General features: G+C 36.8%; 1 pseudogene; it reads right to left on the minus strand.

Annotated features, from left to right (window-relative positions):
• LOC100717199 (heterogeneous nuclear ribonucleoprotein M-like) overlaps positions 1–14,823 on the minus strand; it is a 52,717-nt pseudogene extending 37,894 nt beyond the window's left edge.
• Between the last annotated feature and the right edge of the window lie 2,513 nt (positions 14,824–17,336).

A 17,336-nucleotide genomic window follows, 5' to 3' on the forward strand; every position in this document is an offset into this window, starting at 1 on the left:
TTTTCTTTCACTCAAATGTATTTCAAATGTGTACTTCCAAAACCGATACCTAAATATATGACATTATTTTTTGAAATTCCCAAATACTTATATTCTATCTCAATATAATGTTATATTGATGTAATCATTTCCTCTTTGACATTCATCGGTTCTAAAACTCAGATATATTTTGCCAATGCAAAATAACAATAAATATCCTGTACATAAATTATTGCATGCTAATATACCTTAGTTGTATAGAGCATGTTCCCCAAAAATTCACCTACTATTAATTTATGTTATATGTGTTATTTTATTTCTGTAACACTTAATTCATACATTTTAAGAAAAAGATAAAGCATAAGTTGACTGGCGAATTATATTAAATTATTATTTGTTAAAGCTTACTAATTATGCCAATTAAACCTTTCAGTTTTGTCTTTTCTGATATCCTCTCAGTTGGCTGAGTTATCAATCTTTCACAGATTTGATTTTCAAATCTATTTTCTTCTTTTAATATAATTGAGGATTTCCTATGTATCATTATTTTGTCATAGAAATTATATTTAAACTAAATTTGCAAATTTTCCCTAAAGCATTACCACCACTAATATTCTAATTAACTAAGCCCTAAACCTAAATAGCTGTTATCACTAAATTCATTCAATCCATCTTTTTATATTTTTAACAAGGTGTATTTGTTTTAGATATTAATAGTCCATGCATATATTGATTATTCCATATATATATATATATATATATATTCACTTCATTTTTAAAAAATAGTGCTTCTTTCAAGGGATGTAATAGTGAACATCTAGTCGTGCCCCCATAGACTTCAAAGTCTTTCAGAAGAGAAGATCATTAAGTGCACACAAGTATAACATTATACCTATGAAACAAAATTTACCTTTGCTTTTGCTTTTTCAGAATATATATATATATATATATATATTTCCAAGATTTCAAGGTATGTTGGCAATTTTTATATATATTTGGTTCTCTCTGTATATATATATGATTCGCTGTGTGTATATATATGTGTGTGTGTGTGTGAATATATATATATATATATATATATATATATATAGAGAGAGAGAGAGAGAGAGAGAGAGAGAGAGAGAACATGCCCTGTAATTCTGGAAATATATTTTTCAGGGTTTTTTTTTTTTAAAGACCCAATCATCTAGGTGTGGTGGTGCACTCCTGTAATTCCAGCACTTGGGAGGCTGAGACAGGAGGATTACTAGGAGGTCCAAGTCAGTCTAGGCTACCTAGTGAATTCAAGGTCAGCCTCAACTACACAGCAAGACCCTGTCTCAAACAAACAAGTAAGTAAATAATTGAATACCCTCTGCTCATAAGAAGAAATACAATAGATATATGGAAAAATGGTTGCCATAAAAGATAAATTTGACACATTTGTAGAAAAAATGGATGCATCTTACAACCATAATGCTTAATGAAATAATCAAAAGTATAAATAATTTAAAGATCAAAATAAAAGATAGGTAACTGGAAACAGGGAATTAGATCTCTTGCAAATGAGGTGGACTCTAGAGGGAAAGAAGTGGAGGGAGGAGAAGAAGGGGGAGGCGGAAGTGTTAAAATTTGCACACTCACCAACTCCCCAGCGTGAATGTACCATTATGTAAACGTGTACTAACAGCTGATGAGAGGTTAAGAAATGGGCATCTTAAATGAGAAGAAAAACACTGAGAAATGGAAGGAAAATAGGATGTGAGTGGCTGACCACTGAACAGCTTACCCCACTGTCACTCGGGCAGTGTATTTGTTCCACACTGAGGGTCCAAGCATTGCTGGGGCAGGTATCATTTCAGTCAGTCGATTCTTGTATTGAACAAGATTGACAAAATTGCCACTTTTATATTTCCTATAATATTATCTTACAAAACAGAAAAAATGCAAGTTTTGGTCATCCTGTATTTAAATAACTGGATTGGTAAATAGTTAAAATTGCAAAACACTATTGCTTTTTGGAGGGCAATATGATACTGCTGAATCATTGTGGTAGAAGCAGCTACAACACTGCTCAGCTTTTTCTGTGTGCCAAACATCATTTTACATATTAAAACATTTATTATTCATATCTGAAAAGATGATTTAGTCCACTGCATTGAATACAGCTTGCCATGAACTCGGATACAAAAATGAAACGTAACCTGTGGAATTACGAAGCAAAGGAGGAAATGGTCTGATCATGAGACTCACTCGTGTGATCGGGCAGAAGCTGTGTGAGAAGCTTTGTGATGGTTTATCCTTGGTCGTGGCATTGGCTTGACAGTGAGATTCTAAAGTGCAGGTAAACAGACCACATCACTAAGTAATGCCCATAATAGAAATTGGCATTTGATTCTCTGTGTGAAAGGGTTATTTTACTGAAACAAATAATACTCTTGGAAATAAAATGATAGTAGAATGAAATTGAGTGCAAACATAAAAATAAGGGTAGGCAAGTGAAAAGATAATATTATTAAAATAATAAAACATATCGACATCGCTACATTTGACTGATAAATGCAGTAACTAGCTATGAAGTTTGTGCCAATGAGAATCATCTAACCATACCGATGTGTATTACCAAAGACACATCAGTGTGGCTGTCACATAAACAGAATAGCTCTATCAGATAATAAGGTGGAAAAGTCCTGTGATCTTTAAAACAAGATTTCTCTAAGACAGTGATAACTCTGTTGGCAGGAGTCCTGTGAGATCCTGAATCTTCGAGTACATGCTTCTTGGTTGATGTGAGTATGGCTTTAATTATCACATAACATTATAGGCCTTCAAAGTACAACTATTGTTCTGTCTATATTTGAGATCTATAAGCAACCAGTAAAAGACAATGTACATCTTGAAGCTACTTTATCATCACTGAAGTATCTACATAAAATTGAATCAGTAGATAAATGAAAGTCTCTATTTATTATTTTCCCTCTTCCATATAAAGAAAGTGATCAGTGCAATAAACCTTACATAGGCCATCACTGGCAAAAAATGATTGAGTTATTTTTCCCACACAAAATGCACCTAAATTATAATTTCCTGAATGGATTCTGCTAGTGATTCATTTCTGTCCCATATTCAACCAAAATAGATTTATAAACTCAAAATAAGCAAGATTTATGAATGATAAGTAATTATACTACTGGCTCACTGGTTTTCTAGGAGCTCAGTATACTGAGTGAATTACAGCACTCCCTTCATATTATGTAACTTGATGTTGCCTTTTATTTATTCGCTTTGTTGATGTGCTCATTCATTTCCCAAGTGTCTTAAAACAATTACTAATTCTAGATTTGTAGTTGCAGCAGATGGTGAAAAAGACAAACTCAACAATTTTATAAATTTAATGTGAGATAGCTATTTTAAACTATCAACCTGAAGCTATTTTATCAATATTTGAGTCACGTATACTGTACTTGGAAATAGCTATTCCCAAAATGAACCCAGTATTTAGGACTTCTGACGTGCCTGGCCACATAGCTGCTTCACACCAGGTTTCTTACCACCTCCAGGTGTGTGATCTGCTTCCAGTTCACTAAACACTCAAGATGCTTTGACTCACTTCACGGTTTCCTCCTAGTTGACCCTTTGTGCATTCAGTAAGTGTTCATTTATCAAATGCAATGTATTGTGGTACCTGCGTTAGCCACAGTAAAAAACAAATTTGCATTGTTTTGAGACAGGGTTTCACGGTGTATTCAGGCTGATCCTAAATTCACTATCTAGCCTAGGCTGGCCTCCACCTCACAGTGATCCTCCTGCTTCAGCATTCTGAGTGCTGGGATTATAGGCATCCTCTACCACACAGGATGATATTCATAAGCTTTGCACCAAATCTTACTAAAATTTTCAAAGAGGAAAGTAGCTACAGTACTACAGTAAGAAATACTTTTGTCCTTTAAGAAAATGCCTTCCCTTGTTCTGTTTCAACAGCAAAGATACTAAGTATTTCTCAAAATCAAATGAAATTTAGTATATAAAGATTTACTTATCCATTCTATTATTACTGATTTGTGTGGCCATGAAAGTAATATCTTCCAGAGTCACTTTCCAGCATGTTGTTTTATACTTTGTGAATATTCAGATATTTGCATGATTTCTTTTCAATGGTGTGATGCAAGGCACAGATTTTATCAGTTCTTCCTCTTAGAAACGTTAGGATGCTTACGTTTTAATGGAATTTTGGTCCTATATATAAAAAAAATCACATTTTAGTAACTTTAAGTCAAGAATTAAAGAATCAGTCCAGGTAAATTCAAATTCATTCCTGAATTTCTCCCTGATTGGCACTGCGTTATGTGACTCCTAAACTAATAAAAAGCTCAAAGAAGATAATTTTACCTTAGTTGAATCAAACAATTTAATCCCATCTCTGAAAGTGACCTCAGTAGAGACATCACTCAAAGGGCATGGAGACTTTTCAGCTGAGACAGTGGAATGGTTATGGGGCAGCAAATCGATTTGCACATTAATTTTTTTTTATAGCTTCAGCTTATGACCATAAAGCCATTTATAATAACAAAGCCATTATTCACAACAGAACCAAGGATAAATTAGTTAATTATTTGAATCTTTCATTCATCCCTTTATATAGCAGATTTTTGCTAAAAATCCCTATGTAGACAGCTACTAGTACTTGGATCCTTAGGACACAGAGTTCATGTTATGATAAAATGGTAGTGATAATGAAGGTACATTTTTTCTACAATTGCTTCCTCCAATGCAATCTTCATTAACAGAGAAAACTTACTAACATAAAAATACATGATCATGTCAACTCTACCTCCATATCAATTAAATATCTCTTAATAGCTCACCATTGCATATAAAGTCCATTGTTCTTAGTGTAACATAAGCCTTCTTTCATGAAGCCTGTCTCTCCTGTCTTATCTCCCATCATAATACACCAAAACTATTTGGTCAACTCTGAGACCACTTTGTATTTTTTCTACTTCTCTAACTAGTCCTGTCCTTCTGCTTCAAGGACTCTACAGGTGAAGTACTCTTTTGTTCGATTGCCCTCCCCAGCACTTTCCATTTCATTCATTTTTGTGTTTCAGCATCCACCAATCTATGATTCCTTCCCCCAAATCCTTCCTTGATATCCTAAATCTGAGCTAGATGCATAATCCTCTTTGGGTGCTTTGATTAGTATTTTTTACCCTCTGAGATAACCATCTATTTACATTTTCACCTTGTATTACAAGTTTCTTTTGAGTAGAAAATATGGGCTGAACTTGATGTAAAAATCATAAAGTTAAGAACTTAATGCATATTAGGCACTTAATTGCTCTAGAAGGAAGAAACGAAGGAAAAAAGGAAAGAAAAGATTGCATAAAGTTCATGGGTGGTTAATCATCTGTAATTGCAATCCAGTGTTGCACCTTAGAAGCCATAATTTTATAAGATGTGCAACATAAAGGACTGAAAATAATGAGTCATCATGTAAAGAGTTAAACTTCTGTATTTATAAGTTTACTTTATCTATTTGCATGTAATGGAAAGGGAAAAAATGTACAGCTATTTTCTTCCTAACACTAAAAACTAGCTTCAGATCTATTTAACTTTCTACCTTCCTTTTATTCTACGTAGTTTAATCTGAATTTAGAGGCCAATCATTTCATAATGATCACACAGCCAAAAAATACTGAATAAGAATTTTCACTGATGTGCCTATTTGGGGGTGAAAAAGAATGTGCTCTAATTGGAGATTCTTAACAGTGAGTGATCTCTCTCTTCCTCCTCACTTTCCCTGCTCCCACAGTCTTCCTATTAGCTCGCCTTTTCCCCTTTCCTCCCTTTTTCTGAGAACCAGGATTTTAGCTGACTCACCCAGCCGGCAGAAGGGTAGAGGGCTGGCATTTCTAAGCATGAAAGTTTTGCTGCCTTTAGATTCCTTAATTTATTCTCATTATAAAAACTAATCAATGTCCTTGTTGGCTGCCCATTTGTCTTGCCTGTGGGACATCATTTTCTACTAATTCTGAGCTCCTGAACTAATCAAGACTCCTGGTTGAAACTCTGACCTTTGCGACTCATTACTGTAATTGGACACCTTTTGCATTCCACATATTGTCTCAGGTCTTCTCGACACTAATCATCCTAAGAAGCTGATTTCCGTATTAGCACCTTCTTTAGGCCCCCTGCAGATCATACCTTGTTTCCGGGTTTCCCCACTTTATGTACTTATATACAAGTCAACTGCTCTTCGCCTCTTGATTTCTTCCTCCCTGGCATGCCAGAGTTCATTGCATTTCTATTTAGTGGAAGTTTCACTTGTTCTAAGAACTTGAAAGCTTCTAAGTTCGTCTAGTAGCATGTTAAATACCTGTTATGGCTCATGTTTGGATGTCACCCCAAAGCCTCATGCCTTCATAGCTGGTGCTTTTCAGAGGTGGCTGGATCTAGGGTTTGTGATGCCAGGAATAAGCTTGTGCTCCTGGTGTTAAGGGTGTATGAGTACTAAATTAGTCCACTACTTGGTTTAGTATAGTTCCCTGGATAGTACACAAAGGACAGAAAGACGGCTGCTGTTGTTGCCTGTTTCCTCCCTATTCTGTTGCTTGCTGCCTTCTGCCCTCCATGAGCTTTTCTCCTCTGCCATGGCCTCCTGCCTTGGTACCAGCCAACTACTAACTGAAACATCTACAAACTGTTCACTGTAATAAATTGTTCTTATTTTAACTCTGGGTGTCAGATATTTTATCTCTGCAGTAAGAAAAGTAATTAAAACAATGTCTCTCCTAGAATCCTTTCCAGGTCATTAAAACCCATATCACAGGAAATGGTTCCTATATTGATAAAAATTCTGTTGCCTAATTTTTATACTTCCCTTCATTCATCATACTTAAGATTCAGGTTCACATTTATTAGTCATGGTTGCTTCCTCTTAGGTCTCTATATCCTTCAGTATGTGATACTTTTCCTCTTCTCAGCAAGACTTTAATATTCCTGGCCATGTATTTTTTTATGATGTTACCATGGCTATTGGTATGATGCCCAGAAGTGGGGAGGAAGATAGCTTTCGGTAGTGGGTATAGGTGTTGTCTTGAAAGGCAGATACCTAGATATTATCTTCAGAGGTGAAGGAGGAGTATTTATCTTTAGTATAGAGAAATGGGCCACTTTTATGGTTCTGCAAGTTTTATATGAAAGATTTAAATGATCAATCCATCTATTTGAATTCTTCCATCCCATGTCCAAAATCCCCATCTATGCCCAACAATGGGCCTAACACTGACACAGTAGACTTGCAGAAATGAGAACCCAACCCACCATGAATCTTTTATTCCTTTTAATTAAGTCCTGGGACTGACATTCAGATTGTTCTACTTAGCTGGTAGAAAATAAAGGAAAATTCTATCAAAAATCCTTTGGCTTTCACATTTCACTTTAAATTGGTGGGGATCACATTCTTTAACTTTTTCTAACGCTTGATTGTCAACAACACTCACCAAATTCCAAAGCCCTTATAAGTACTACTTACGCCAAACTTCTCAAACACAAGATATTCCACCTATATTTGGTTTTGTTTTGTTTGTTGATTCACTTGTATTCCACTCTTTTTTCAGCACTGATAAAAGCTGAAGCTGAACAGTTGCTCTGGTGTAGAATGGGGAATATTGTTCTCACCTGCAACCAATAAGCAGTAACACAGGTTAAGGGTGATTTAAGAGTCTGCTTCCTCAAATCTGTTTATCAAATTTTGGTAACAAATGTCTTTGTTAAATTCCTTGAAAGCTGTTTCTTAAACAGATATTCCCATGCATGTAGCTGATGGAGATGTTCTTTCAGGAGCAATACTTATGAAGAATAAAGGAAGCAAAGATTGGGTACAGAGAAAATTTGAACTGCAGTACAGCTACAAGACAGAACTTACCTGTCTCCTTCAGAAGCTTTGAAGCTAGAATTGTTACAGGCATCTGAGTTAAGTAAAAATATTATAGGCAATCAGACAAGGCTAGGCCCTCAAAAGAGCTAGTGCAAAAAACCTTGCAACTGGGGAGACAGACATCTCTGCTGTGGGCCAGACCTCAAGACAAAAGAATGAACCCACATACTTCTTAAGGATAAGCATCAAAAATTGATATTTGAAATAGGTCTCTATTACCCTGAGGAAGCCAGGACTCACTAACCCAACACCTACAGGAAGAGTCCTTGCTCTTCCAGCGTGCCTGCTTGCTAAGTGACTTACTTCCCCATTTGTCCCAAATTTAACCAATTTTTCCTGAGCAATTAGTTTCATTGATTGGCCTACCTGCAAAAAAGCATACATTGTAATAATGAATACATTTTAACTAAAAAAATGGAAGCAATGAGTATGAAGAGGGCTGAGGTTGAGGTTCAGAGATAGAGCACTCACCCAGCGTGTGAGAGGTCTTGATTTTCATCACAGACAGACAGAAAGACACACACGTGCGGGTGCACATGCATGCAAAGAAAGACATCTAAGGCATAATGGATGTAAGTGGAAGGAAAGAATAAAATATAATGGCCATAATATTAGAGGAAGCAGAAGGCCTTTGATCTCTACTTGGTAAGAAATAATAAGAGAGAGAGAGTGTGTGTGTGTGTGTGTGTGTGTGTGTGTGTGTGTGTTTGTGTTTAGTTGAAAACTCATGCATTTTCTGTCCTAAAGATTTAATGAAACATTTTTCAGACTTGTCAAGGTATGTCTGCTGGTTGCCTAGTTTCAGTAAGTAACTCAACTAAATACTTTATGCAAATTTCCAATAATTTAACCCACCCCATTTCCTCTTTCTGTGTACTTTATATATATTTCATACTTCCTTTACTAAGAGAAAAGAAAATCTGAGTGTCTGGTTGCCTTATAAAAAAGGATTTGCATGGAAACAATCCACTAGGAACAATATATTTGACAGTTTTCAATAAGCAGTAACATATAATGATTTTAATATTGTTCTTCAATTATTCTGAGACGTATAAAAACCATTACTCGAATCATTAAATTCAGAATGAACATTGGGGAATTTACTCTAGGAAGAAAGTGTTTCTGTTAGCAGAATACTAAAACAGTTGATCTCATAATTATATAATTCTTTATTTCTATTGAACCAAACTTTATTTAAATTAATATAACGTTTAACTTTTGCCTGTAGTCTTAGAATAATATCCTGTAAGGACATTTGATGGCCATACAGCATAATACAACAGAATACTCTCTGAATAGTTATGCTTAATTTTTTTTAATGCAGGATGTACTGCTATAACCTCCTATGATTCTGTTTTAACTGAGAACAACTATGGTAATTAGCATTTTCTATGAAATGCTTTTTAAATGGTTTTTAAAAATGGTATTTCAACACTAAGTGCTAGAAAACTAGCAGTACCAAAAGTTTATTTCTCATGCTCCATTTCTTGTGACAAGAACAGAGCATGACTCTAGTCATCATACTTTCTTAAAAACTCCCTGCCTACTTTACATATAATCATTTCATACATGTCAGAAATTCTTGACTTTGTCTCTTTCCAACTTGTCTCTGGTAGGAGACAATTAGTTAGCAAACTGACTCAGGTTCCATTATGAGAAGCTGTCTGAATTGGTGTATTAGCAAGAAAACAGTTTGTGTTACAGTTTTTTACTATGAAGGATAAGGATATAATTTGCTTAAGACCTAGGACCTGCTGGTGCAACCTCAAAAATAAGAAAGTCTACTGGGATGGTAGCAAGAATGGGGAGTCTATTAGATACATAGAATAAATCGATCAACAAGCAGTCAGAAATAAGTAGTAGGAAAGGTTTTCAAGGTCCTCTAGAGATTTAGATGACATTTTTATGATGTAACAAAGAACAGCTTATTTGGGATTGCGGGGAAAAGAAAGAAGTCCCCAAGACTTGAAATACTATAGACTGACTACCAGGAAATCAGGGTCCCTTCTGGGCACAAAGGTAGGGATGCACTTAAACTATAAGATGTTTTACACTCCATGAGGAATTTTTACATGTTTATCTCATTATGACAACCTAATAAGATAGAAGGAATCAAGATCATTCAGGTGTGCCTAGATGAAAACATTAAAGCAAACCAAGTTATCCAAGAGGAGGTATTACTAGATAGCAGCAGCAGCACTGAGCCTAAACCACCCTTAGCAAAGGATGCTCATTTCACTCTACCAGACTTTCTTTGATCTTGAATGTTCAGCAGGAACAGAAGGAAATTATTGAGATCACTGAAATTTAGATAAGGATTTTAAAAATAATTATTATAGCCATGTAAAATTTGTTCAGCTTGATAATGATACATAGTAGAATACTCTTGTTCTTATATGATACATGCTGAGGTTTATAGAGTAAAATATACAAATTAATTACAGACGGTTTAGAAAAAATTGTATATGTATACAGACTATATATATATAGGGGGGGGGAAGAACTGAATATGACCAAAAGTTAACAAGTGAAGAATTTTTAATTTATGCATAAAACAGAATTTCACAGTGTAAAATTTTTCACTGGTAACATTATGTTTCCACTCCAAAGATTTTAGATTTTGAACAATTTCCAGTTGGGGATTTTCAGACTTGAGGTGTCTGACCTGAAGTGTGTGGAAATTTGGTAAGATGTTGTACAATGCGTAGTGTCTGTATGTTATAGTTTATATCTGATGTCCACCCAAAGTCTTCCATGCTCATAGATAGGGCTTCGGGAAGACGATTAGCTTCGAGGAATCCTCCATTGATGACTTTATAGCTAAATGTGATTGGGGAGGTAAAGCCTGTCAAAGGAGGAGGATGCTGGGGGCGTGGCCTGGAAGAGTATGTCCCCCTCCCTGGCTCCTTCCTCCATTTCCTCTGCTTCCTGTATGTCATGCCATGGGCAGCTATTCTTCTGTCCTGTCTCTGTCTCATAGTGTCCTGCCTTGGAGCTAGTGAACTATGTACTGAAACCTCTACAAACTAAGAACCAAAATAAACCTCTCCTTTAGTTTGGAGTATTGGAGGTGTTGTGTGTTTTGTCCCAGTAGGGAGGGAAGTAACTGAGGCAAAATACAAATGGAAAATCTTTCAACCTTGGGATATTTCTATTTGTACTATTATTTTTGGAAGGAGTACAGTTGGTCCTCCATCTCCATGGGCTCTTCATATTCACATTCAAACAATCACTGATCCAAAGGATTTTTAAAATTCTAGAAAGGTCCAAAAATAAAATTTGAATTTGCTATGAACCGAACACTGTGCTCAAGGCAGATAAAGAAAATGATGCACAGCCATGGTCTGCAGTGGTGTCCCGCCCTTCGCAGACCCTGCCTCCATCCTGTATGAGGGTTTTACACACTGTTCACCTGTCCTCTCCTTCTTACCATGTGAATTTATGCCTATGATGGTTGCATCTGTACAGAGAATGTATAGGGCCATTTCTCTTTATTCCCTAATTAATATAGTATTTCAACTATTTCTCAAAATTTACATTACATTAGATATGATAACTAGTCTAGAAATGATTTAATACATGAGAGAATAGGGTACATGCAAATACTACACTCATATAAAAGACTTGAGCATCTATGGAGTTTTCTATCCATGACAGATACCAAGGGATGAATATATCAAACTTTTACTTTAACATAATAAAATACATTTTTTTAAATGTGAGGACATGGTAATAAGAGAAACAAATAGAAGGTAAAGATGATACACTTCTGTGTGTGCACCTATCAGTTCTTTTTCTAGTTATATTTCAGCCAATCTTCAGGGATCATGGCCACCACCATTTTGTACAGAAGATCACAAACAAAGAATCAGTCCTCCTGTCTTTCTCTTGGATAAGGGATATTTGTCATCTTGTGTCATAGTTCCTATGATATTAATGAAGTTAAGTGACGAAAACTATGTCCTGAAGTACTATTGGTGAGGACAGTACTGAATGACATTGCCAGACACCTCTGGCAAGATACTCGTTGTGGTAGAGGGTATTTCCTCACCCAGAAATCCCTCGGCATCTTCTTACCCCCATTCCTTTGCCTGGAAATTTTTGTTTTGTAACTGAAGAATAAATAAAAAGGAAAAGCTCAGATAAAGGAAGGGAATATGGGAAGAAGTGTAGAGGCCCCAGTCAATGCTCACTCTTCAGCCCTTTGGTTAGAGTTGGACAGCTATCTATTAAGTGCAGCAATTTATAAACCTTTGAAATTTCTCCATGAAGAAGAATTAGCTCTCTGGGAACAAGAGTGTATAAGTAACAAGGGGAGTGTCAGAGAGGAAGGAGAAAGGCCATCTTCCTGTCTCAGTCCAACCAGCCCCTTCTGGCTGCAAAGTATTAAGAGGAAGCAGCAGGGTGTCTTCTTCAATGTGGCATTTACACATGAGAGAGGCTTTTCCAAGTAACCTTCGAGGCAATGGACAAAGACAATCACAGTATCATAATAAATCAGTGGAAAGGAGGAAGACATAGGAGTTGGATTCAGATGACAGTATAATCTACATACAACACATTCCTCTGTGGCTTCCTCTGCAGAAATCCTGGTGTCATTAATGTAGGGTAGTAGTATTAGAAAAAGCCTTTGTGTTCCAGTGATGTCGCACGGCAAGAATTAAGTCCTGCTAATGACTGAGTTTTGTTTTTAATCAGGCTCCCAAAAAGAATTTGCTCTTCTGATCAAAAGAAGCTTCCTATGTCCTCCTATCACCATGGAGGACAGGGAACACATTCTGTTGGGAAAATGTCTCTATCTGTGAGCTAAATACACACACACACACACACACACACACACACACACACACACACGTCTTTAATAAGGTTGGAAGGCCAAAGTGCTATGATCCCCATAGACATGATTAACAAATTTAGCAAGTATTCATTATTCAACAGAATGCATTAAAAGAAAGAAAGCATTCCTATGGACATCACTGGTAAAAATTCCTTAAAGATTATACTTAGAGCAGTAACCTTAAAAAGAAAGAATTCCCCAGGGCGATTAATACAGGTCTCAGAGCAAAATACTGATGAACAGTGCACATGTCCAGGAGAGCATGGAGCATGAGAGAAACACCCGCAAGTCAGGAAATGAGCTCTTCCCCGAAAAACAATACGACGTAAGACCGAGCACTTGAGGAAAAAGCCTCTAAAAGCAGCCTGCCTGGTTTTGAATCACAGATAGGCCCTCTTGCATTTACACGGTCAGGATACTCAGAAGCTTTTAGTACCACAGATTCTCCCTTTTAAAAAAAGGGGTATAAGAGTATCTGCCACATGGTTTGTTGTGAGAAGTAAGTGAACAAATCTTTATAAACTGTCCCTGCAGCATAATAAGCACCAACAAATTATGACATGTATTAGATATTAACTATCATTGGTGATAAATAATCAGAAATTGAATCCTCTCAAACATCATCTCTTTTTGGAAGGACAAAAATACCTTAAATTATAACATAGTGGTTCCTGTCTTTTCTTCCTTTTGCTTATCAACTCCCACAGCATATACAAAACTACATAAAACTTGTCGTGATTATAGTGAAGTAAAGTTGACTTACTGTCCTAAATAAGTCAGTGCAATTGAGTAGCACTGTTTGTAGAAACTTGCCCTACTCCTGCACGGTGCTTGCCTGTTACTAGAACACCTTGACAAATCTCCATCATCGCTCATCACGCCGCTGCCCTTTTCAACTAATCAATGAGCTCCCTGACTCTAGGACAATGACTTTAATGAAAGCTTCACCTGTATCGCCTGAACGAACACAGTGCCTGACATTTCAGTAAGACTACGGGCTTTATTGCCCTTCATATACTCGCCAATTATAAATAACAAACACCATATTGTTGTAAAGGTAGGTTTGTCTCCTGAGTTTGTCATAAGCCATTAAGAAATCGTCTAGAAATTTGCTCAAATCTAAGTCTACTTACAATGAAAATGACAACAAAATGTGAAGGGATTTATAGAATTTGATTCTCCATTTCATATCTAGTGGTGTTTAAGACAGACTTGAAACGTGATCTTATTTCCACTTAGCTATTTGGGCTGAGTAGGAAATTAAATTATACATCTAAATATATGCAGGGTAGAAGCACCTGGAAACCACCATGGGCAGTGAAAATGACAGGACAGAGTTTCTGTGGGTCACTTCCTTCAGCAACACCTGGATCTCTAAATATTTGTAAGTTTAGGATGTGTCCGATGAAACCACAATATGTATATAAGGGAAAGGGAGTCAGCCTCTGTTTCTTCCACCCTTTCTGTTTCTAACAAATTCAAATTTGCTTTTAAATTAATATACAATAAAGCCTATCTAGTTGGGTGTGGTGGTCATGCCTGTAATCCCAGCTTTCAGGAGGCTGAGGCAGGAGAATCGATGTGAGGTTGAGGCCAACCTGGGCTACAAAGTGACTTCAAAGCTGGCCTAAACTGCATAGTGAAAACCCTATCTCAAAAAGACAAAAAACAAAAGAAAAGGAAACAATAAAGCAGATATACAATCCCAGTGTTCACAAAATCATGAGAGACTTGGGATATTTGGTAAGTGTAATCTGACAGATGCAAACTGAATCTGACAAAAGTTCAAACGCCATATGCTTTATTTATCTCTAGTTGTTTAACCAACCACCAAAAACATAGTGATGTGAAACAGGGATCGTGTATTGTCATGGTCTCTCTCACTTTTACATGCGGACGTGGCTGAGCGGTACAAACATCCTTCAGAGTCCCTCAGCAGTTGCTGTCACACAGCATCCAGACAGAAGTCACCTTGACTCTTCTTACCCACAGATGGCTGCTGGCTCCAGCTCTGCCCTGAGCTGTCTGCTCGAACATCCATACACAGCTGCTCTGTGGCCTGTGCTTCTCTGTGCTCTAGAGACTGCATTCCGATGGTAAAAGCCTCAAGACACAGCAGGCCAAGCAGTTACCACATTGCCTTGCTGTGCTCGGGCTCTGAAGCCAGTTGCTTTCACCACATTGGACTTATTTGACGTGAGTCACAAAGACCAATGCCTTTTCAACCTTTCCAGGTCAGGGAAAAACAGATCTTATGTCTTGATGGGGCAGCGTCAAAGCATCTGAAACACATTTTAAAACCACCACACAAACAACTATGACATTTAAACTTTTTAATAGATAGTATCTTAATTTAACAAGAAAAACAAGGAGAACAATTACCAAGACATCTAAAAAAGTAGGAAATTTGTGGCATTGTTGGGAGGCCGAGAAGGTGAGGAGGAATTAAAATGTGCTGTGTCTGTTCACAGCTCTTCACAAGGAATGCAATCATTACGTACTACAAACAAGTACTGATAAAAAGAAAAATAAATACAATTTTTTAAAAATTAAGAGTTTATACATTCTCTGTGTGTGTTTGCATGTATAAAATTTTATATCAACTGAGTTGAATGTATTTTGGGGATGATTACTGTTATCACCCTGGATTGTTGTACATACACAAAACACATTTTGGACAAATTTCCCCTGCTTTATTTCATGATGACAGAAACATGGAAAATAATTTTGAGGAACATATTGTTTCTATAAATAGAAAAAAAAATATTCTTGGATCTGAAAGGCAGTCATGAAGAAGCAACAAGAAATTTTTGTAAAGTTGCAATGAAATTAAAGTAATTTTCAAAGCAACAGTTGTGAAGAAAAACAAAAATAAGAAAGCAGCAAAATTTGAAAGAAAGATTTAATCCTGCTAACTTACCTTGCTGAGGCCTCCTTATCATTTCCTTTGCCTGTCTTTTTAGGCCTCAGACTTTGGCAAAGCATTCTACATGAACTTCAACTCTGTGGTCTGACCTTGTGCCTGACTCAAACTGTACAACCCAAATGCCAAAGAAAACTCTTCTCTGGTTTAAGAGTTTGGTAATGTTACAATTCAATGATCCCTTAAATAATTCATTAGACTACTGAGGTTAGGGCTATTTGTGATCTGAACTTATTGCATAGCATAATAAGATTCAGGCAATCATATTTGCTGAAAACTATGCCTATTCAGAAATTCTGTCCAATTTAGCACATAATAGCTCAGCTCTGACTCTGTTTGGGAGACAGCAGTCAGGCACACTTTGGGGAAGTGATATAAATTCTTTAAAACAATACGTCTTTTTTAAACAACCAGTGTAGAATTTCTTGTGATAAAAATCAGCATGAGCTCTGAAAATATGTAGTAGTATATGAGAAATGGAGCCAAATGCTAAGGAAAAAATCCATCTGTTGTAGTTGGGGTTGTGCACAGAACAATTAGAATCAGGACGTAGAGTTTATAATATTGTTCTATGAGGGTCACCCAGAGTTAACACAAGAAACTGCAGGAAATCTATCCGCAACACCAAAGACATCGAATATTCAATCAAGGGCCTAAATCCCACAGCAGTGAGTCCAGATGAAAACCCAGAGTTCATGACAGTGCCTCCCACGAGTCCAACTGGAGGTCTAAAGCCCATAAGGACTCACACCAGTCTCTTTTACAGATCCGTGCCAGGAAGGCCCAAAGGTGGAAACCAGAAAGTCCATGCCAGCAGGGTGAAGGAGCTGTGCTGGTGGGATGAGGGTTCTACGCTGGAGCCAAGAAGTCACATTCACAACAAAGACCAGGGCGATCCTGAAAGGCACCACAGCTGTCCTCAGAGACACTGAGGCCCCGAGCTCCTCTGACAACAAGCACAGTCTGGTACATGCCAGGAAACAATGTGACAGAGTTCATCCTGAAGACTAAGTGGCACATGTGTTTTCCTCCGGAGCCAGGAAGCAATGCTCGATGTGAGGACCAAAGCTTCTCCAGGAGAACCAATGGCTCAAAAGAGCAACTTGTAGGAGAACCCACAATGTCTCAATGCAATAGCTTCTCTTCTTCAAGTCTGTATTTATGCTAGCAACTTTCCTCAGGTGGGACGTCTACGCTCACTGCCATGCTGATGTGATCCAGCTGGCATTTAGTTGACCACCAGTTCTTAGTCCATAACACTATCCCACAAATACGCAGTTCTCATGAAAAGTAAATATTTAGCTTCAACCCAAGAAAAAAAATAGTTTCACATTAAGGAAGTGGACTCCAACATAACAAAAAGGCAATAAATGTAAATTATAATAACAAAACTGTAATCATAGTGAAGGGCAGTACATAGGCTGAGACTGAAGAATTAATTGAATAGCAAAGAGAAAAAGTTGAAATATCACATCCAGGATTATAGTAATATGGATTGATACAGAGATGAGTCAGTTTACACATGATAGGTATTCTCACCAGAGAGAAGACAATAATGAAAACAGAGGAAAGAAATCTCCCACTTAAGAGCAAGATCTCAGACTGAGACTAGAGAAGGCTTGAGACACTGGAGAAAATGATAGTGATGAATACCAAGGAGGATTAAATGAAACTTTATA

Source organism: Cavia porcellus, unplaced genomic scaffold, assembly GCF_034190915.1.
Source record: "Cavia porcellus strain 051 isolate PalLab524CR breed Dunkin Hartley unplaced genomic scaffold, mCavPor4.1 scaffold_1, whole genome shotgun sequence".
NCBI lineage: Eukaryota > Metazoa > Chordata > Mammalia > Rodentia > Caviidae > Cavia > Cavia porcellus.